Below are 23037 nucleotides of genomic sequence, written 5' to 3' on the forward strand. Positions count from 1 at the left end.
CGGCAGGGTGGGGGCGAGAAGCCGTTGGGTGCCTTGGGAGCGCACTTGTGTCGTGGTTTAGCTGCACGGTGACGTCTCCTCTGCCCTCTCGGCATTAGAATAGGAATTAATCGATTGCTGGAGCCGCCAACGAGCACCTGCTTTTCTCTTGGCCACATACGAGTTTTCTGTTCAGTCTTTACTGAGGGCCACGGTAGTCCTATTCAGGGCCTGCCTCCTTAGCCCTCGCTTTTTCGGGTAAATAGTAATACCTCAAAATAATACCAAAGCATGGTGAGGATGTTCTAACCTTAATGTTTGCAAAGTGTTTTAAAGTTCTTAAACAATAATTTTCCCAGTGATTCTCCAGTACTCTTCCTTTCGTTTTGAGTAAATGTGTGCTGTCAGGTAAGCAAAGTAGCAACCTAGAATTAAGGAAGCAATTTTGCCTTCTGTCAGCCCTCCTAGGAACTGAAAGCATTGCAAGATGACTGTCATCACTGTTAGATAGGAATTATAGTGGCATGTAAGCGCTCTGACATGCGTGTTCGTTCTCCTGTTGTACCAGGTGTTTATTTATATGTATCTTTGCTCCAGGCGCCTAAAGTCCCTAACAAAGTCTGTGAACTTAAAAAAATATTTAAACACGTAAGGTACGTAAGTGCTGGTGGGAGAATAACAAATGGGCGGTGTCATAAACCCAGTGAAAGAAGTGTTTGAGAGCATATTAAAATCTTACATTGTATAGATATTTGGTAAAATGCTGAAGGTAGCAAGAAGGTAGTGGTGAAATTAAAGGTAGCAGGAAGAGTATTATGTCTGATGTGGAGAAGGTGGGCTCAAAGGAGGGGTGCAGAGATGGGGTTGATGTCGTTAGGGCAATGAACGCTAGAGATGATACCAGGAGTAGCACATCGCATAGATTAAAGTGGCGCCTTCACATCGCTTGTCGATAAAAGCCTGGACAGAAGATACTCTAGGCCCATTTTATGCTCTGTAACTCCATAAATAGAATAATTTTGTGCTGCTGTACAAAAAATGTCCTCATAAGGCCAAATATGTCTTTTTGGGGGCATTTTTATTCTATGACTAAACATGGTATTACGCACTTAAGAACACCATGGAGCTCCAATGAATTGCAAAAGTTAAAATTTTTAAGATGTATACTCCTTTCAGAAAAGAATGGCAATTTAAATTTTGACATTGCCTAACATTTACTCAGTAAAATGTTTAAATTGCTCTTAGATTGCAGGATCAGAGGAGTGTTGGTTGGAAGGGCGCTCCAGTTCAGCCCCTGTGCCAATGCTGCGCTGCCTTCGAGTCAGAGAAGTCTGCCTCTTCTGGCAGCTGCCCTTTATGATACTGTCTGGTGCTGCTGGGAAGGGTTTGGCTGAGTCGTCGTTCTCACTCCCTATTAAGCTGCTGTAAGATTGCCCCTTAGTTTACCCTTCACCAGCTGAAATACGCCCAGCTTCTGCGAGCTCTCTAGGTTTGTGTGCTGTAGGCTGCTGACGAACTTGACCATTGACCTTGCAGACCCTTGCCATTTTATTAACGTCTCTCTTGAACTGAGGATCCGAAACTGGACATAGTATTCCAGGTGAATTCTTACCAGTACAGCTTAGAGGAGAGGGTGTTTTCCTTGCTCTGCTGCCCATGCTCCTTGTAATGCAGCCCAGTACCCGGTTTGCTTTATTTGCAACGAGAGCACATTGCTAGCTAGTGTTTAACCTGGCTTGCAGCATGATCACAGGTCCTTCCCAGCAGAACTAAGATTATCTTGCACTGGTGCAGGACTTGCACGCTTCTCCTTGTTGACCTTGCTGAGGTTTCTGTTGGCATAGACCGGAAATTTTTCAAGGTCTCGTTGGACTGAAGCTCTGCTGTTTGGCACGTCCACTCACTCTCTGTTTAGCGTTGTTCTCAAATTTGCTGAGCGTGTTTCCTGTCACATCATTCATGTTATTGTTTAAGATATTGAATGATATTGGCCCCAGCATCAGCCCCCGGGGTAACCTGCTACACACTAGACATCAAGATACTGATCACTGCCTTGTGAGTCCGGTAGTCCTGCCAATTTTTGACGTGTCTAGTGCCTAGCAGTCTGTTCTTCCAGCCAGTACTTTCTCAGCTTCCAAATGCAAATGCTGTAAGAGATGGTGTCAGAAGCCCTGCTAAAGTCAACATGCATTACATCCACTGTTTTGCCCTCATCTGCATAGCCAATCATTTCATCATAAAAGGCAACCCAGCTGGTCAAGCATGATTTGCCTTTGGTAAATAGGTTGACTATTCCTGATTACTTTCCTGTTCTCTTTGTGTTTGGAAATGATTTCTGAGGACATACTCCATGATCTTCCCTGGGACTGAGCCAAGGCTGAGCAGCCTGTAGTTCCTCAATCCTCTTTTTGCCTTCCTTAAAAATGGCTGTGACTGTAGCCCGTTTCTAGTCACCAGAGAGCTCCCCCAGTCACCGGGATTTTTCTAGATATCATTATATCGAGATCTGTCACGGTGTTCTGATGGTCACACCAGTGAGCTTCCTCTGCAGCCCTGGAAAAACTCCACGTGGCTCCTTGGGCATTTAACTTCTTGAAATAGCCATAACCCATTTTCCCCCACATCGCTGCTTTTCTTTCTGACTGTGCCAGTGCATGCAGAGGTTTTGGAGCAGTCTTTGTTTCTGAAAACTGAGGCAAAAGAGGTTTTCAGTACTTTGGTCTTTTCTGTACTACTTCTAGGCTGTCTTCCATACTCATCAATGCACCTGGATTTTCTTGAGCTTCTTTTTACTCTTGTAATTTTTGCGGAATCATTTCTTACTACTGTTTACATCCCTAGCTAGTTTTAACTCCAGCTTTGGCCTTTCTGATTTTGTGCCTAAATGCCTAGGCAAAGCATTGTATATACCTCCTTTGTTGCTTGTTACTGTTTCTACTTCTTGTACGCTCTCTCTTTGCATTTTAGTTCATTAAGCAGCTCTGTGTTTCTCATGAAGTTCCCAGTTTTTCTGCATGATATTTTGTTCCTTAGCTCTCTTAGAAAGTTTTTGTCAAAATTCAGACCACCCCGAAGGGCGCTTTCTCCCTTTGACAGCCTCTCAGGGGCTTCTACCTAGCAATTCCCTAAATAAGCCAGAGTTTGAGCTCTGAAAGTCCAAAATGCTAAATCTGCTGTTTACCTTTCTAGCCTTTCTTTGGATCCTGAACTCCGTCATCTTGTGGTCACTGCAGCTGTCTGCCATCTGCTGCTGCAATGCCACCAGTTCTTCCCTGCTTCTGAACAGCCGGTCGACAACCCACCATTCATTATCCCTGGCACTTTTGGTATGAAATTGTCACTAGTGCAGCTTCCTGAATTGCTTGCACAATGTGATGTTACCCTCCCAGCAGACGTCTGGGAACGGAAATCTCGCAGGGGAACCAGAGCCTGCAGTCTGGAGACTTCTGCTAGCTCTTTGTGGAAAGCCTCATTCACTTACCTCCTCTTGGTCAGGTGCTCTGTAGCAGACCCCAAACCACACCATCTCCAGTGTTTCCCCTCTGATCTTGACTCGGAGTCACTCAGCAGACGTGACTTCAGTTTCACACTGGAGCTCTGTGCTATCGAGGAGTTCGTTTCAGTAGAGTGCAGCTCCCCATCCTATTCTTCTGTGCTAATCCTTCCTACATACCCTGTTCCCATGCATGACACTGCTCAAGTTGCGCGTGCAGTGCCAGGTCTTTCATTCTGATCACATCATAGGTCTGTGACCACACTTGGACATCTGAGTCTTCTTCTTCGTGAACCGAACTCTGCCTTAGTGTGCAGGCACTTTGAGGAAAACATCTGCCAGACCTTTCTTTTAAGTGATAGCTAGCACTGATCCTAATCCAGTGACCCGAGGTGTCCGTCCTGTTCATCTTCAGTGGTGTTGAGGGCCTCTGTTTCCTAGGTGAAGAGCTGCAGAGCATTTAGCTACTTCTCTGTGCGGTCTCTTTGAAGATCTCCTGCTCCTCATCCCTGATGTGATACAATGTGCTCACTTCTTGCAGCTCCTTCCCTTGCACTGCAACGACTAGGCTGCTGCCACTGCTTCGATCCCCGTGGAGGAGCACCAGGCTCTCCCCACAGCCTGAGACCACTCTCGGGAGTTCAGTCCGGAGGGAGGTTGCTGAAGTACCAGAGGCGTTAGCGCTAGGTCTGGGTCAGGGCATTGTGTCCTGGAAGGTGTTTTCAGCGGCTGAGGGTTTTCTTCTGTGAGCAGCGCTTCTGGGCTCTCTTTGTGCCTCCTGCACGTTGTGTTAATTGCATTGCACCTGCTTGCGCCTCCTGGTCCCAATGCTCCAAGTTCCTGACGCTTTCTGGGCGTGAGATGGGCATGAATGTTCTCTGCCCCTCGGTGAGATTTGTTGTTTGGCGGGGAACCTCTCGTGCTGAGGGTTCTCGATCGCCATTCACAAACCTCGTGAGTACAGAGAGCAGCTCAGACTGCTCCCTCCTTTGCTGCAGTCTGAAAGAGAGGAAAAGACAGCTGAGTGACAACTTCAGCTTGAAAGTCGCGTTTAATCTAGTCTTGTGAAAAGCTAAACTGTGTTTCTATTCCTTTGTAACTTGCTGACCATGGGATTATGTGAGACTTGACCTTGTCTGCATAACTCTTTTTTGTGTTTTATCGTAAGGTTATTACTAATTTAGGATCTGAGTCTTAAGAAAATTACGCAGTTAAACCTTGTATATTATACGGATTTCTGTGAAGTGACTGGAAGTAGTTGGTTTGTGATACAGAGGGTTCTGTTTGTAGAAGTCAGTCAAATGGGGATAAAATACTATACTGTGAGGTGAAAACAACACAAATATTAATAAGCTTCACTTACTCTTTTTGTAATCAAGTTGGATTTATCTGATCTTCAACACATTTCATAGTCTGGGAATTAGTTTGTTGTGCTGTTTTCTTTCCTTGCAGTAGAGCTGCTGCATTCATTTTTGAAAATTATTTCTTTCATATGATTTCTGTATAATGGTGCAATACGATGTCGTGCTTTATAGTAAAATCACATATTACTTATTGCTTCTACCTTTCTAGTATAACTCTAGTTTTCAGAATTAATTTTAGTTACATTACTGCTGAAACATGGCTGTGTTTTATGAGTATGTGAGTATATATTGCTTACGCTATTTAATTGACTATTTTATTTTACGATAGTGGTAGGAGCACTAGTCAAGGAGCCCTAATAATGTAGAAGGAACCTCCTGTGCAAGGCATTGTATAATAACATATATATACACACACACACACTATTTTTTTCTGCTAGATAGCCTGAGATAGCAGTGTGTAGTAAATTAAAAGAATGTTTTGTCCCACTGGTCCCAATGAGTAGTGTCAGGAAATATCTTCTCTCTCTCTGTGGTCCCAGCTATGTTCCTAGCGGAGGTACTTACACTGTAACATACACATCCATAGTGGGTTAATTTTTTGAGGCGGTAAAGGTACAGCTCATGGGTAGACAGTCTTACGATTGTTTAAACCTATTAAACCTCTTAGCTTTATATTTATAGATTAATAGAGCAATAATTACAAATGTGGAGGAGGTCATGGTGAACTTTAGTCTGACCTTCCGTATACAAAAAGAGCACAGCATTTCTGTGAATTAGTTCTTGCTTGAATCAGGTCATGCTCTTTAAAGAAAACATTGATTAAAAATGTCGTTTGAGAGAGGATCCACGGCAAAATTTCGTAAATTGTTCCAGTGTTTCATAAGTCTCTCCATTAAAAAAGTGCATATTTTGAATCACTTTGTTATGTTTCAACTTCCAACCATTGCAGCTTGGTACGGTTTTCTTCATGAAGATGAAAAGCATAGTAGTGTGTGTTTTCTGGTTTTCGTGAAACATGTTTAGATAATAATTAAATTGCTGGTTAGCCTGTTTTAAAAAAGTGAAGACTTCAACCAGACATAAATCAAGCAAAGTGAATTTTTTATTGTCAGCAGAAGGCACGTTTTGCAATCATCTATTAATTTTTGTTTCTTTTCCCTAAATTGTCATGAATTACTTCAGGTCTTCCTTAAGTTTTGGGTATCGGACGTAGACACTGGATTTTACTAGTGATATTGTCAACTGCATTCTTGTTCCTACTCAATATTTTCCTGTTTGTATATCAAAGGATAACTAACATTTTGGGTTAAAGTGTTGCACTGGGAGCTTTGTGTTTAAGTGATCATCTCCTGCATACCTAAGAGCTTTTCAAGTCATTGGTATAGTGTCTGATTCTATTTTTAACTTTAGTGAATTGATCTGCATTTGCTTCAACTATTTGATTTAATTCCAAGTCTGTATATTTTACATTAAATTCATAAACAGTGAATTTCAGTTCTATGTGGGATTAGTACTTCAACTTGACATACTGAACTCAAGAAGAAGTTGCACTGACTGTTCTTGCTGTGACATCTGGAGAAGAATGTGGCTAGTGAGCATAGGAAATTGAGATTTTGATAGATTTCTAGTCTCTCTCATTGTTTTATTACTGTTGTCTTTGATGTAGCAGAAATATTTCAGCTTTAGTTGTCTTGATATTGTTAAAACAAATACACAGTCTTTGAGTGAAAGGGTCGCTCTGCCTAAATTCAGTTAAGCTGGGACATGGTGCTCAGGGGGATCTTACCAATGTGTATAAATAACTGATGGGAAGGAGTAAAGGAGATGGAGACAGACTCTTGCAGTGGTGCCCCGTGGATGGACAAGAGGCAACAAGCACAAACTGAAACACAGGAAACTCCATTTCAACATAAGAAGAAAACTTTTTTTCCTCTGACATCGGTTGAACAGTGGAACGGGTTGCCTAGAGAAGTTGTAGCTTCTCCATCCTTGGAGACAGTCAAAACCTGACAGGACACAGTACCGAGCAACCCACTCTAGCTGACCTGGATCTGAGCAGGGGGGGTTGGACTAGCTTATCTCCAGAGGTCCCTTCCAACTTCAGCTGTGCCGTGACTCTGTAAATCCTCTTAGCTGTAGCTGTGGTGGTAGCAGCAGTGTCCGTCTTTTCTAGGATACTCCAGCAGTTATAGAATTCCCTCAGGATCTTGATGATCCTCCTCTGTTGGGAGGCTGAAATGACATCCTAAGCAGATATATCAAAATAACCAGCCAAAGCACACCTGGGATGGTGGTACTTCTTTAAGTGACTGCAGGAGGCTGGAGCCAGACCCTCAAGTCTGCTCTCTTTTTGGCCACGCCACTTGTGCATTTTGCATGTGTAACAGTCTGACCCGTTGCAGAGGGGGCATGCTTTCAGTCTCGCAGGATACTCCAAGTCCAAGTGGTTAGAATACACTTCTGAAATGTGTTTCAGTTTTCCGCAGGCTGAGTGGAGGTGTGTCAGTTTTGTCTAAAGTTTCTAGAGGATGTACTGAAGTTTTACAACAGGGATCACTCGCTCTTCCTTCAGAGGGACACTTCTTGACATTAAATTTGTGCAGAACATAAACAGGTATTTTATGGGAACTGCTTTACTCTTCCTGTTCTGTCCCTGCCTGCTGAAGTAGCACTTGCTTTTCACAGGCTGTAGACAGATTGGATTCCACCCCAATTGACTGTGTATGCATGAAGAATAGTATACTTTATATTCTTACAGGGAGATTATTTCACAAGAGGTTTTTAAATGAGATGATTTTAGCTATTATATGTCCCATTAGGACTCGTTTAGTTGATTTCTAATGTTGCATTTAGTTGGACATCTTGTGAAGCTTAATAGTTTCCAAACACAATGAACATTCAAAAGCAGAAATAACCCTTTAAATTGTTTTGCTTCTGTACCTGTTTTAGTGGAATTTCTGTCCACGCTAATCTTTTTTTACCATTCTTAAAACACTGAACAGAAATTATTGTGGTCAAACTGGTGGCCTGTGGTCTGGTACTTTCATCTGTCTCATCCCCTGCCCTTGGAGAAGGTGGCTGGCTGGACTGCGTATGCTACCATGGGCACACGGAAGGGTGCTAAGGCTAAAAGACCGTAGCTTTTCTTATGCGTGTTCATGGCCTGGTACAAAGACTTCCTGGTGGAATTTGATCCCTGTGGGCATGGGATCATCTAGTAATTTTCTCAACAGTTAGTGAATCTGTGTTGTCATTAAAGTTTAAATTATGCTGACTTGTAGCGATACAGGGGCATTGGACTGACAAAGCGTACTGGATACCACTGTGCTGTGATCATTGAATAAGTTGCTGAATGGGACAGCCCGATCCCTTGATACTTGTGAATTAGTGTGTCATGGAAATCTCCATGTTTTTGTAGCCTCTTTGTACTGTGCAGGATTAGGGAAAAAATCTGGTACCTTATGCTTATTCTGTGCCTAAATATGTATGCAGTGTTAGGCTGAGAAGTTTTAAACAGATTTTCCCTGATACTGTGACAGTTTGCCGAATTGTGCAAGGCACAAGATTTCGCAATAGAATTGCAAACTAAAATGTAAGCTTAGTGTTTTCTAAGTATTTTTTCAGTAGAATATAAGGAATAAAATGAAAAAGTTAGATATTTTTGCCTTTAATGATTAAAAAAGTTTGTTAGTCATGGGCAAATATAAAACTTTTTTTCAGACATGAATTTAATATCACTATATTGTAGGTCTAAAATAGAGATTCTCAAGTGAGATTATGCCTCAGAACAAAGCCTGCAAAAGAAATACAGTTTCTCTTAAGGTTTAGAAGGATTAATTTCTTAATGTTTTCCTCCACTTTTTTTACCTGATACAGTGTTTTACATAAAGAATTAACTAGTCACCCATTTTTACTGAAGTTTATATGGAATATGGGCCAAAAAATGTGAGATTTGACTTCCATTGAAGTACAGTTCAGGAGCACGTTGAGTAACAATGTCATATGTGGTCTAGCGTTTCTCAAATTTCAATTTACCTTTCTCATTCAGAAGAGTTAATTACTTATTTCATTCTAAGAGACGATCTTTGCCTCAAATACACTCAAGCCATCAATTTCCATAAATTATTAAATTTCATTACAATTTCATTGCATATGCCGAGATTCAAATCAGAAAGAATGTAAAGCCGAGTATGTTTCTTTGCGGAAGCACCCCACCCCCAGTAATTGTTTATTATCTGAAAGACAACTTCTAAAATTTGTGGTTACAACATCTTTACAGGTAGGCGTGAGATGAATTTGCTTGGAAATCCTGTCTGTAATAACATGCCATGGCTTTTTCTCTTTCTCTTTTTTTTTTCCCCCCACCATGGCAGGTACATATGTCTAAACACTAAACAGCTTGCTTTCAAGCCAAGCGTACAACTATAAAACTGTACTGTCATTGGAAGAACAGGAATTACTTTTTAACCACCCATTACATTTACATTTTGGAAGGTGTTGCAAGGAGACACAAAGGTTAAGTCAATCTAAGGGGATTTTTTTGCTGTTTGCATGTGGTTTTTGCTCTTGGCAGCTGGAAAACAACAACAAAAAGGAAGTTAGCATGCACACGTGATGCTTGATAGATTAAAAGCATACAGGGAATATGTTTACAGAGCTGCACATCCCGCTGCCAAACGCTGCTCCCAAGGTAACACCACCCTGATGAAAAAACCCTGCGCTGCCTTATCACCTCTAACGCCATTGCAATAGAAGGGGCTACGTCATTCATCGCTGAGCCCTCTCCAGAAAAAAAAAACACATCTCCTGTTCGAGTCCCTGGAGTTCCTGGTGCACTACTTAGCATGCCGCTCACAGTCGGATGTGTGCACTGGCATGAAGCAGCGCTGCACAAAGCTGTACCCCCAAGACTGCGGCGGGGCGGGTGCGGAGGAAGCTCTCCCCGGGGTTTCTCCTGGCAACAGCGCAGGTTGCTGGGAAACAGAATTACTTAAATGGGGAGAAACTTTACCCAACTGGCAGCCTCTTGAATGCAAATAAGGCTTGAAGGAGACTCCTCTTGCTGGTACCGTAATTTCCCTCTCCGAAATGAAAACTGAATCCAGAGGCTCTTTATTCAGAGGATTATGTGTGGATGCTGCTCTGAGGCATCATTCAAAGTTGTGTAATAAAAGAGGATAATTATTTCTAGTAAAAGGTAGCGATGTGGTACACGGATTCAATAGCTTCTTGTTGCTGCAGTTTTGAAAAGGGATGTAACGTCTGGATTTGCCAAATTTGTGGTGTTAAATAAACCTGTCAGTTATGAGAATTAAACACAAGGGTTATATTTACACAGGTTATTTTTTTCGCTAGAGAATATTTTATATTATTTTGTGTGAATCCTGGGATACATTGGACTTCTTTGGCTAACTGTGTCCATTTATCTTAAGTGCAATTTTTGTATGAATGACATTGACCTGACAGTTAGGTAATGTTCTGACTTCAACTCAGAAGGCAAGAAGGTTGAGAGAAACACCTCACTTTCTTCACTTGGTCTCCATGCTACTATTTAAAAACCTTGTGTGCTCGGATGCTAAAGATCTGTGGCCCCAGCTATGCCTTCAGTTCTGTCTGTGTAACTCGGATGAACAATTGTTCTACTTTTTAAATACGATATTTGGCTGACTTTGCCATAGTCACTCGAGCACAAAGGTAGCATATATGGGGAGGAGTAAGTTGGTTTTAAATGATGGCTGTTGCAGCTATTCAAATACAAGTAGTGAAATACAGTATAGTAAATCAGGTTGTGCCCCGGATCGCACGGGTGCCTCTGTAACACTCATTTGGTGAATGTATATCACAGGTAGAGACATGGGATTAGGTTGCCCATTGCTCCTTCTCTTTCCACACCAGATAGGAGGGTGGGGGGAAAAACCTTGTTTTGGCTTTACATTGTACCAGGTACAGGGCTGGGATAGAACACTGGAAGGGACTGTACGTATTGTTGAATTGCTGCTGCAAGTACTGCTACAGCAATACACAGTTACGCTTTTATAGGTAAAACAGGCACTTGTGTGATTAATTCATCACATGGTGAACGTCAAAAGACATTTAAAGCAGGTGAATAGTGCCCCCAAAATGCCTCTTTTTTCCACCGGCTGCAAGGGGAGTGTCCAGTGACCAGCTCAGATGGAGGCATCGGTATTATAACCAGCATGAATCCTGTCTTTGCTGTCTTAGGCAACCGTAGAATCATAGAATAGTTTGGGTGGGAAGGGACCTCTAAAGGTCATCTAGTCCAACCCCCCTGCCGTGGGCAGGGACATCTGCAACTAGAGCAGGTTGCTCAGAGCCCCGTCCAGCCTGACCTGGAATGTTTCCAGGGATGGGGCATCCACCACCTCTCTGGGCAGCCTGTGCCAGTGTTTCACCACCCTCAGCATAAATGATTTCTTCCTTCTATCTAGTCTGAATCTCCCCTCTTTTAGTTTAAAGCCATTCCCCCTTGTCCTGTCACTACAGGCCCTGTTAAAAAGTCCATCCCCATCTTTCTTGTAGGCCCCCTTTAAGCACTGACAGGCTGCAATAAGGTCTCCCTGGAGCCTTCTCTTTTCCAGGCTGAACAACCCCAAGTCTCTCAGCCTTTTTTCATAGGGAGAGGTGTGCAGCCCTCTGACCATTTTTGTGGCCCTAACCAGGTAGCGCACAATCTTCCATGGGCCCACTGACTTGTAGTTTAATTATGTAGCTGTTTATGTTGGTTAAATCATCGACATGGCTGTCCCAGTCTTCCATTTGGAAGGGTTTTCCAGGAGTGAATTGCTTTGACTAAAATGTTCTTTTAATTTTGACCCTATTATTTATTGCTCTTCTTATCTCTTTTTGTGCCTACGTAGTCGTTTAGCATCTCTCCATTTTCTTTTATTTCCCTGATGAGAGGAGAGAGAGAGAGGTCTCATGCCGCCTTCTCCTGTGTTCTGTTAAAGAGTAAAGCTGTTTTAATCTCTTCTCATAAAATAAGTTACTTCTCAAAAAATATATCATAATCGTACTTTTCAGCACGGTAGAGCTCTGTTAGATATGGTATTCTTAAAGAAAAGGGTAACTGCTATGAAGACTCATTCAAACTAGACATGATCATGATTTACGTTACGGTTACATGGACAGATTAGCTCAGTGTAAGCCAGGTGTGGATTTATAGCATAATAACTACTCCAGGTAACTGCCTGTGTGGATGCCTTTGTTGTGCAGTGAACGCAAAGTAATCTGTCTTGGTTTCATTGAAAGGTAAGCTATGTTACACTTACTCCAGGGTAAAAAACTGCGGTTACCACGAAGAGATGCTCTAACATGTTAAGAATTTTGTTTGTGTGAATCATTCTTATCTTCTCTGTTTTTTCCCAGAACAGCCCAACCAAAGTTATTTGAGGGAATAATGTTATTTAATGACCTATCCCTATAGTTGGTATGCAGCGTAAAACCTTGAAATTTTTTTCTTGCCCAAAGAGTTATTCTGGTTGCCCCGAGTCAAAAGCTCTCTCTTTTTTTTTTTTTTTTTTTTTCTGAGTCAAAAGCTTGCTCTTTTTTTTTTTTTTTTACTCTCTTCATCAAATGCCAGTTCACAGAATCATAATTTTTTTCCCTTCTTTTCTTCAATTTTCTTGGTTAATGTTCGTATACAACATTTTCAATAATAAAGAAAGGAATTTCCAAAGTCAGGTTATGCTAAATGAGAGTTAAGTTGTTCACATATGGAACTGTAGAAGTGCAGCAGCTTTAGTTCCCTCAGAACCCTCAGGAAGTGCAGCAGTAAAACTCCTCATACTTTAATTGATTTGAAAGAAGGTAAGTGCAGAATAGACCTTACATTAGGTTACCATAAGGCAGATTTAAGGTTGTTTGAATGTTTTAGCTATTAACCTCTGTGTCTTAGTCCTTTTGTGTTTCTTTGATGTGTAGTATTTACTTCGAATGTTTTTGGCTTTTAAAAAGCTGCTGTGGTTTAATTAATGCCTTCCTGTCAAATTTATACCTTCAAATTACAGTGATGTACATTGTCTTAACTTCAATTTTATGTAATTTTTACTAAATTTATTTTTACTTTGCAACCATTGAGTTATTTGGCTTGTAATTTGTTGTGTGGTAGGCGTTGCTTTATCTTTGCATGCTAGTATTTTATTTATTATGTGTAGAATTTCAGTGGTATGGATACATTTGTATATTGCTCTTACTTTGTTACTTGCAAATTTTTATGATACGTATGAAACCTGCATTTAAATTTCTAGTACAATTAAAATAATACACATAAATAAGTCCTTAGTTCAAATAAGATAAAAGCCTGTGCAATATATAATGATGTTTATTGCAGTTTCTTATGTATTGCTCATAGTTAATTCCTGTTGCAGATACGCAAAATTGGAGTTAGTGGTATTTCATCTACTTGGGTGAAGAGATTATTTCAGTCTTAGTTTTGAAGATAGGATCTTATTTTCTGCTGAGACATGTGGCCAAGTAGATTATATCTGTATTTTTACTGTAGTTTGGGCTTGATTTTCAGGAATTTGGCTTTTCAGGAGCCTCCAAAGATGCTTTAAGGACTGCCCAAATTTCAGGAATGGCTGAGAAGCAGAACTCTAACGGGAACTAATTTTTTTGGTGTCCTGTAATTTTTACTAAATTTATTTTTACTTTGCGACCGTTGAGTTATTTGGCTTGTAATTTGTTGTGTGGTAGGCGTTGCTTTATCTTTGCATGCTAATGTTTTATTATGTGTAGAATTTCAGTGGTATGGATACATTTGTATATTGCTCTTACTTTGTTACTTGCAAATTTTTATGATACGTATGAAACCTGCATTTAAATTTCTAGTACAATTAAAATAATACACATAAATAAGTCCTTAGTTCAAATAAGATAAAAGCCTGTGCAATATATAATGATGTTTATTGCAGTTTCTTATGTATTGCTCATAGTTAATTCCTGTTGCAGATACGCAAAATTGGAGTTAGTGGTATTTCATCTACTTGGGTGAAGAGATTATTTCAGTCTTAGTTTTGAAGATAGGATCTTATTTTCTGCTGAGACATGTGGCCAAGTAGATTATATCTGTATTTTTACTGTAGTTTGGGCTTGATTTTCAGGAATTTGGCTTTTCAGGAGCCTCCAAAGATGCTTTAAGGACTGCCCAAATTTCAGGAATGGCTGAGAAGCAGAACTCTAACGGGAACTAATTTTTTTGGTGTCCCTCAATCTGAGACAGAAAACTCTAATCTTGAGGACATACGCTCTGTTTTGGGGTAGAGATTTGGTGCCTGAGACACTGGCTGATAACTTCTGCTAGGAACCCAGTGAGAAAGTAGAAGTATCATGCAAGTGATGCTTGTTCGGATTAGACAATGGAAGTGCTCACAGAAAGCCTGAAGATTAGCAGCCAAAGCATGCCACAATCTGTACTACTGCTCTGTAATTAGAAAACACTCGACTGCCGTTGTGGGATGTTAGATATTTTCCACAAACTGTAGCCAGCTCTGGCCATTGGGTAGGAGAAGTGTTTCAGTATTGCACCCTTGCTCTCAAAAGGGAAGCACAGGTTGGTTCTTGTTAATGACAGCGCCGGCCTGTCTACTTTCATTGAGGCATAATCTGGATGATGTTGATGTTTCTCCAGAGGTCTTTCTATTTCTGACATTCCCCATTCATCTTTTACTCTTTACAGGCTCAGAAATGCACTTTTTTGTTCATCAAACATTCAACTCCTGAAAATTTCATCCCAGAACCTGGTTATACGTCTGTGGCTGCTTCAGTCCATGCACAGCCCACTCCTAAAGCAGGAGCAGGAGTCGGGGAGGACGGTCGTTGATTAGCTAGCAGGCTGGATGAGGAAGGAGAGGGATGACTCCAGACAGCCCCTGGGGACAGCAAAACAGAATGCAGAGGCAGGGACTGGTACCTGCTGTATGGCAGAGTAGGATCATAGGATAATCCAGGTTGGAAAGGACTTTGGGAGATCAGTGATTTATGAGATCAGTAGATTGACAGCTGATCTGATCTTGCAGAGAAAATGTCTGTAATCATCTGCTGCTTTCAAATGTTGAGTTTACATTTTAAAAAAGGACAAAATACTAAGTCATGGAATCAGTGGATCATTTCCTGATATGTTTTAGCAAACTGCAATAAGATTTTTTTCTAAGATTATCAGAAGCAAATAACAAAGAGAAGGGCAACGAGGCTGGTGAGGGGTCTGGAGAACAAGTCTGATGAGGAGCGGCTGAGGGAACTGGGGTTGTTCAGCCTGGAGAAAAGGAGGCTGAGGGGAGACCTCATTGCTCTCTACAACCACCTGAAAGGAGGTTGTAGAGAGGTGGGGGTCGGTCTCTTCTCCCAAGTAACAAGCGATAGGACGAGAGGAAATGGCCTCAAGTTGTGCCAGGGGAGGTTTAGATTGGATGTGAGGAAAAATTTCTGTACTGAAAGAGTGGTTAAACATTGGAGCAGGCTGCCCAGGGAAGTGGTTGAGTCACCGTCCCTGGAGGTATTTAAAAGACAAGCAGATGTGGCACTTAGGGACATGGTTTAGTGGTGGACTTGGCAGTGCTGGGTTGACGGTTGGACTCGATGGTCTTAAAGGTCTTTTCCAACCTAAACGATTCTATGATTCTATGATTCTTTTACTGGAGTAGGATACCATCCCACTCAGGAAAAGCTGGATTCAGACTCTAACACGTGAGTACCCAGCATGGGCATTGCAGGCTGTTTCTGTGCCAGTAAGTTGAACTGTTACCAGGGCCCTGGCTCTGTAGATGTAGATGACTCAGATCATCTCTATTTAATCATTAGAGATCCCAGGTCTGCCTTTGCCCTGGTGAACCAGTACATTCCTCTGAAATTCCTAGATGTGGTTCAGGAGTTAGCACGAATCGGGAACTGTTCCCAGTCGACAGTTTGACGCAGCTATCCTTTTTCGGAGTGTACAAGTATGGTGTGCCTGTGTCTGGGCTATTGACACAGGTCCAGATGATGGGACCTGCGGTCACAAAGTAGCCATCAGCAGGACTTGGGTGTCTCTCCAGTCTTCGGTGGTGTGGAAGTGCAGATTTTCAGACTTGCCCTCTTGCATTTAAATGACTAGATTTCTGCTTAAGTCCTCATTAAGGAGTCATCGTTGTGTTGAGCATTTCACACACCAGTTAAGACCTATGCAGTGTTTGATTTAATTTACAACAATTAAAAGCAAGCTTTTTGAATGAGGGAGAAAAAAAAATAGGGTATGTACAAATATGTATCATAATACAAATAGGTATCCTATATGTGTGGATATCTGTGCACAGACATTCCTGGGTACAACAGTTGTAAAAATATTATTAAGTATAATGGAAGTGGAAAATGAGTAAAAAATTGCACACTCTGGGCTGATGACTGGATGCAAATGAGGAATTCTGAGATATTAATCCTGTAGAAACATTTAAAAATATTTTATTTGTGAAAATGTAATTGTTGAAGAGAATGTTGAACACAAAATAAAGCACTTTGTACCTGAACTTTACAATAAAGCCCTTGCTTACTGCATAACAAAGAATATGTTCTTATTCCTCGCACATGGACTGACAATTATGAGAGGGTAACCTGACCATATTTTGGATAAATTCTTAGTTATTTGATTTTTCAGAGCCTCCTTTTTCATAATCACTGAAGATACTTGAGAGTTTCTATCCACTTCATTATAAGTCTATTTTCACACTACCCAAGTTAACTGTAAGTGGATTCCATTATGAGTAACTACTTCTACCTAAAGTGCTATGCATATATTTTTCATGTTGCACGCTGTAATCACTTTTCTAAATGACAGTCAGAAATGCCTGTGAAGCTGGGTTCCTAACATGTTGATTTTTGTAAGTATCTGTTTTTCTGCTGAGATCCAAAAGGAAATTGTAAGCAGTTAAGGGTACAAATGATGTTTAAACTTCCATGTGGCACTTTATATATATATAATGCATGTATGTAAAGTGTTCCGGGTGGTACTGGACAAAGAGACTGGGAAAACATTTTAACCTATGAATGCAAATTCTGTTTGATATACTCAGAAAAACAGCTGGTCCTCGAAAAGTGAAGAACACATTTAGTGAAGATTGACCCATGTATTTTGCAATTTCGAATTGGGGCGTCATGCCAGCTGATGATGAGTAGTTGAAGTATATTCCCACAGTGGAATATTTAGGAAGTTGTTGATAGCTTCCCATAGAATTTGGACTTGCAATTTGCTTGCCTTGCAAAGCTGGAGAACTCCACTCAACGGTGTGACAGCGTGCCAGCCCGAAACCCACCGCACTGCGGCATGGTTCAGGCATGCAGATTTGCTGCTTTGATTTTCAGCTGGATTCAACTGGAACAATCCATTTCTGGTGCTAATCCTTTTCCACAGCGTCGCTCGACTATTGCAGCCTCCCATGGAAAAGGCCACAGTCATGCATACATTATGTTGTCAAAATGATAAATGATAAATGAAGGTGGTACGTGGTCAGCTGCCAAGGAAAAGACAGTCCGTCCTGTAGCAAGTTAATTGGGTACGTACGCAACTATGCAAAACGAGCTGTCATAGGTGGTTCCTGCTGGGGACATCTCATCAGTCTATTGATCAGTCGCCCTGGGAGTCTGAGGGACCTGAGGTGCACACCAGAGGTCCTTGCAGATCTAGTCCTTCATGTTCAGATTGTTCATGCATTTATAGGCCTTCATTCTTGTTTTCTTGTATATTTTTCCATTTTTGTGGTTGAATCTTGGAATGTCCGCTTCAGCTGTTGCTATCTTCCTTTGCTGCTTCTGTGTGGCTGCAAGATTCCTTTCTTTTTTGCTTTTTCAACTGTATTTCTCTCAGTATTCATTCTCCTTTTATATTGGTCTCTGTCATAGCAACATTCACTCACTTACGGGTTCTTAGAGCTTCACCAGTGTTTGGCTATTTAATAATAGATGAAAAACAGAAAAGTGGAGAGTCATTAGGCAATTCATTGTCATCAGCTTTCCTAAGAACAGCCCAGGTAAAAGTAGCCTTTTTTCTGTCACGTAATGTACTTTCACCCTTTAATAATAAATCAACAAAGCATCTGGCTCCAAAATTGGACTCCTAAAAAACCTCTGGCTTGTTCTCAGAGGAATTGGCTTCACTTATCTCTAATGGGAATTCCCAGAAATGATAACAGGAGGGTGATAGCAGAAAGGCTAATAGAGTTAGCCCTGACATGAGAAACATGCCAGGTTGAGAATGTATTTATTCTTAAGAATACAGTGTTTTGGGGAATATCACGCGCATGCTGCTTTTGAGCAATATTCTCGTATCAGGTGGTCAGGATGAAGTGTTACACAGCTTTCATCGCTCCACAGCACTTGGGTATTCTGTCAAGGAAGACAAAAAGGGAAATGAGAGGTATACCTGACATTAAAGTTTTAAAAGTAGCTATTTGGGGTTAAAGTGTCTTGATGAGTTTTCCAGTGGATAAAGGCCCTTTTATGTGTACAAATACTAACATTTGCAGTTTATATTATCTGTATTTAGGCATGCATCTACTGTGTTTCGTGAGAAAATGTAGGCCTGTAAGTGTTTTTGCGTTTTGTACATCATTCTCTCATGTTAATTCTTCTCATAAAACTTGCCTGGTAGATTTGCCTTCCCTGCAAGCAAAGAAAATAAGTTGTGGTTATACATGGAAGGAGAGCCAGTCTTGTGGGTGACTTTGACGGTTGGACTCGATGATCTTAGAGGTCTTTTCCAACCTTAATGATTCTATGATTCTATTAGATTCCAAATATAACAGCTTGAATGAATGAGTTCCTTCTTCTGTTCCTAAGTTTTCCACTTGTGAGGTGGGAAATCATGCTCATTTGACAGGTATACTGGGACAGGTATCCAGGTATACTATTTTTCTGAGACACAGGTGCATTTGAGTGAGATGGAAAAATACAGGAATAAAGGGATTTTGAGAAAAGGCAGAATAAGAAGCCATCAGGAGGCTTTCGTCGGGAGAATTTTAAATGAACAAATTGTAGGGGCATCAAGGTGAAATATATAAAAGATGGAAAAAAGAATTTGAATTGAGTGATGACCAAGGCACAGATAAATATTAATTTTTTCCTAATTCATAAGAGAAAGATCAAAGTGTTATCTAAGATATTGCAAAAGAAGAAATTTGTGGATTTTTCTATGAGCATGGGGATGTTGACAGTGTTGAAGGACAGACCTACATGTTGTTCTCTAATGGTAGACCTGTCAACAATGAAGATGGTCAAATTTGGACTAGAGATGGATAGGAGAATACTTGGAGAGAAAGATGAAGAATTCAACTCTTTCTATATTTTGTGCATTGGAAGAGAATAACATCAAGGAAATATCAGGAGGATAGCTGGAGATACGAGGATGTTCAAGAGGAAAATGTTTGAGTCAAAAAGTACTTTATAGAGTTACTAATACAGAGCTTGATGTCATGAGAGTGGGTCAAGATCCCTGAGATTCGAGTACTGGGCTATTGCAGTCTCCCACGGAAAAGGCCACAGTCTTAGTGCAAGAAAGGAGTGACATCAGAACTGTGGGAGACCCAGGTGTCAATGAGGGGAAAAGCAAATTGGAGAAGCTAGTGGGGGAATAAGGTGAAAAACAGGCAGAGAACGTGAAAAAAAAGTCCCGAAACACAAGGTGTGGAGAAAGTTTTGTATTTTCTTCCTATCTGGAGGATATTGGATTAAGAGGGACACTAGGTTGATCTGGGCTGGATACTTATTTATGGGAAGGAGGAGAAATTGGTTGCATTGAAAGATTTTGGCAGCTCAAATTGGAGGAAGATGCATCTTGGAAGGTGTCACTGAGGGTGGTGCAAGCAATTTCAGTGGAGTGGAGCAGAACTGCAGTTACAGAGTATTGAAGAGAAGAGAGAGGGAATTAGGAGAGCCACAGTAAACTACACATTTGAAAAAAATGCTTTAAGGCAGGAAGAGTGTAGTCATTTCTGCAAATGAGATCCACTGTATTTGGAGCAGTGGATATTGAGAGATAAAATAAGGCTCTTCATCCTACTAGCCAGGCTCTTCTTTTCAGGAAAACGTTTGGCTGCTAGGGAATATATTTGTTTTTCCTGCCTTCCTTTCAGTAAGAGTAATGAAGGAATATTTAAAATTGTTCATCTCTGTTGGAGTTATATATTTTTTTTTGGAACATAGCTGAAATACTCTGTTGTCAATACATACAGTTTTTGAAGGAAAACTAATTAAAAGCTGAGTTTCTAATAGTGACTGCTGAAGTAGTATAGCCTTTCAGAGGTAATTCCACTGACAGTAATTTCTGTGAGATCTTTTTGTTCCCAGGTTGATGCCTGATGGTCTTTCAGTAAAGGCAAACTGACATATTAGAGTTTTCTGTCAAGTGCACAAAGAAAAGAAATAGAAAAATTATACATAGGTATGTATTTTCCCAAGTTGGGCTGTCATAATGATGCTAGGTGCTAATTGAAATGATAGGATGTGCAATATTTTGAGGCAAAAATGTGATTCAAGTTGGGCTCATAATGATGCTAGGTGCTAATTGAAATGATAGGATGTGCAATATTTTGAGGCAAAAATGTGATTTTAAAGTTAATGATGTTTCTTCTGGAGTTGGGAGGCTATTGGGAAAAACGTGGGTAGATCTGCTATTGCAGTCATTGGAAACAGGGCAAGGGGAACCTTGGGAGGGTGTCGAATTTATCCACCAGTCTGAAGGTCAGATAATTAACCTATTTTTAAAAAGTTTCAGTAGTTGAGATTACACACTCTCTCGCAGAATGTAGCAGTTGTATCTTTAGAAAGTTTTTTCTTAAGGCTTAAGCTAGATCTGTATTGTTTTGGTTTAACTTGTTTGATTTCTTGTCCTGTTCATGGTAGTTACACAGAACAATTTATATTCTCCCTTTTAGTACCATCTTTTTAGGTATTTGAAGACTGCTGGCAATTTTCTTCTCAGTCTTCTGTTCTCCTGATTAAATAGCTGTAGCGTGGGATTTAGCGCTGGTTTCAGACCTGAACTTCAGATATCTGCATGCAGGTGTGTCAGTGCGCTCTGGGTGTGTGAGCTCCCACTATCTTCCATGGAGGTATGGCCCCGGAGTGAAGCCTAGAGAGCTTGGGTTACCGGCTAAACAAATGGGTGGGGAGAGCAAGGGAAAGAAAATTTGTTGATAAATTTACTAGGAAGAAATGTCGATTCAGCAACCGAATACTTGGTGTATCACAGACGCGTATCTGATGCAAAGATGGGAGAGGACAGATTTGAATCAAATGAGTTACGACGTGCCAAGCGGTCCCACCCAGCCATCTCGTCAGGCGTTAGTCTGCTTTCCAAAGACCTTTGACAAATGTGGATCTTAAAGTAACACTTTCAAAACCCCAGGGCTTTCTTAGTCTGAGAAACAAAGCATGCTCCTGTGTTACACTGAGGAAGAATATTTTGCCTCCTTTTTTAGCCAAGTGAACTTTATCCCTGACTCAAACCTTTGGGAAGGTTGTGTCACTGTCACACAAATAACAACTTAGCCCCAAAACATCTGGGACTCTATACTGAATCTCTTAACAAAAACCCAGTGTTAGCCATAAACTTATAAAAGGAAGTTTTTTTTTCCCTGGATAATTTATTTTGCTCACTAATATAATGCATATATTTTAAAAAGTCGGCATTTTGCCTTGGCAGATAGCTTGAAGATTAAAAAAAGTTTATTCCTGTAATTCTCCTCATACGAGTTCTTGTAATTTAGAATATCTTGAATGAAGTTCCAAATATAATTTGCTATCCTTAAAGTCTAGCAATGTATCAAAAATTTTTCCACCAAAGTTAACTGCTAGAGCTGAGCCATTTCTCCTATGAATGCCACAACAAGAACTTGTGCTTTTGAATTAACAGATGACATCATTGGCATCTACGGATGCGTGGAGATTGCTGAAGATTTTTTGTGTATTAGCTGGGATCAGATTTGGTATTAATTTTCAGCTGATTTTTAATAATGGTGGAATTGATAAGAACTAGCAGTTTTGAAGCTGGAGTTTAGAAAGTTAAAATGTGCATGACTTGTGAATGTGATCTTAATTCAAATCTATACGTCTCCTGCTCCTGGCATCTTCCCATGATTCTTGGGAGGAGAGAAGGAAAACATTATTTTAAGGAGTATTTGGTGCTTATTAAAATTACACATACGCCCGCCTTCAAAAGAATCTTGATTTACTGCAGGTTGTTCATGTGTCGCATGCGGACATTTTTAGAGAACAGATTTCTTATCACTGTGAACAGTGAATGGCTTCCAGTGCTCCACGATCAGTGAGCAAAGATGTTATATCCATTGTAAAAGGTAGGAAACCATGAAATCTATAAGCCGATTTGGCAGAAGAAGCGGTTGTTGGTGCCAAGATTTGGTTACTGACCCACAGTTTCCTGTTTTTAAATATATTAATTGATTCGCAAAGAGCATCTTTTGGAAAACAAGAACTCAGACAGACTGGCACAGGCTGGAGCTCCGCCAAGACTGCTCGGGAAGGTTGCCATGCTGGGAGCGAGCGAGCGAGAGAGCGAGCGAGCGAGAGAGCTGAGGAAAGAAAAAAAAGGCAAGACTTGGCACGGCTCAGTCAAATCAGCTTCTTTTGTCTGCTTTCTCGGCTTGAGCTTCAGGAAAGAAAACCGTCCTGGGGTACAGAAAAACTCAGAACTTTTTGGTTTTCAAACTTAGATAGCTTTTTAAGTCTCTTGGGCTGTTTGAAAGTGGTGGTACATTAAATGACGTTCAGTTACCAGTGATAAGAGAAATAAAAGACTTCTTTAACGAAGCCTCCACAATGTCAGTTTATACATATGGGAAATACGATATTTGATTTTTTTTGTGTGTAAGATTAAACTGTAAGGGAGCCGAGTAACTTGGAAGATTACAGAGGAAATATCTAAATAAAAGGGAGAATTTTCATTTTTTGCGACAAAAAAAAGTTTTCATCGACATGAACATGCTTTAAAACCAAATCTGACCTCCTCCGGAATATGTTCAGAATGGGAATTTCAGCGTTTCTCTCACACATGCTACAGATACGAACTTTTAATGGAACCTCCTTAAAGATTTCATCTGACCCAGCAATGAAGTAAGAGTAGAGAAAAAGTTGTGACATCTTACTATAAAAGTAAGTATGTTCTTAAAGCAACAATATTTGTTTTTGCTGCTTCATGCT

The sequence above is a fragment of the Aptenodytes forsteri genome, unplaced genomic scaffold, assembly GCF_000699145.1.
Source record: "Aptenodytes forsteri isolate BGI_AS27 unplaced genomic scaffold, ASM69914v1 Scaffold534, whole genome shotgun sequence".
Lineage (NCBI taxonomy): Eukaryota > Metazoa > Chordata > Aves > Sphenisciformes > Spheniscidae > Aptenodytes > Aptenodytes forsteri.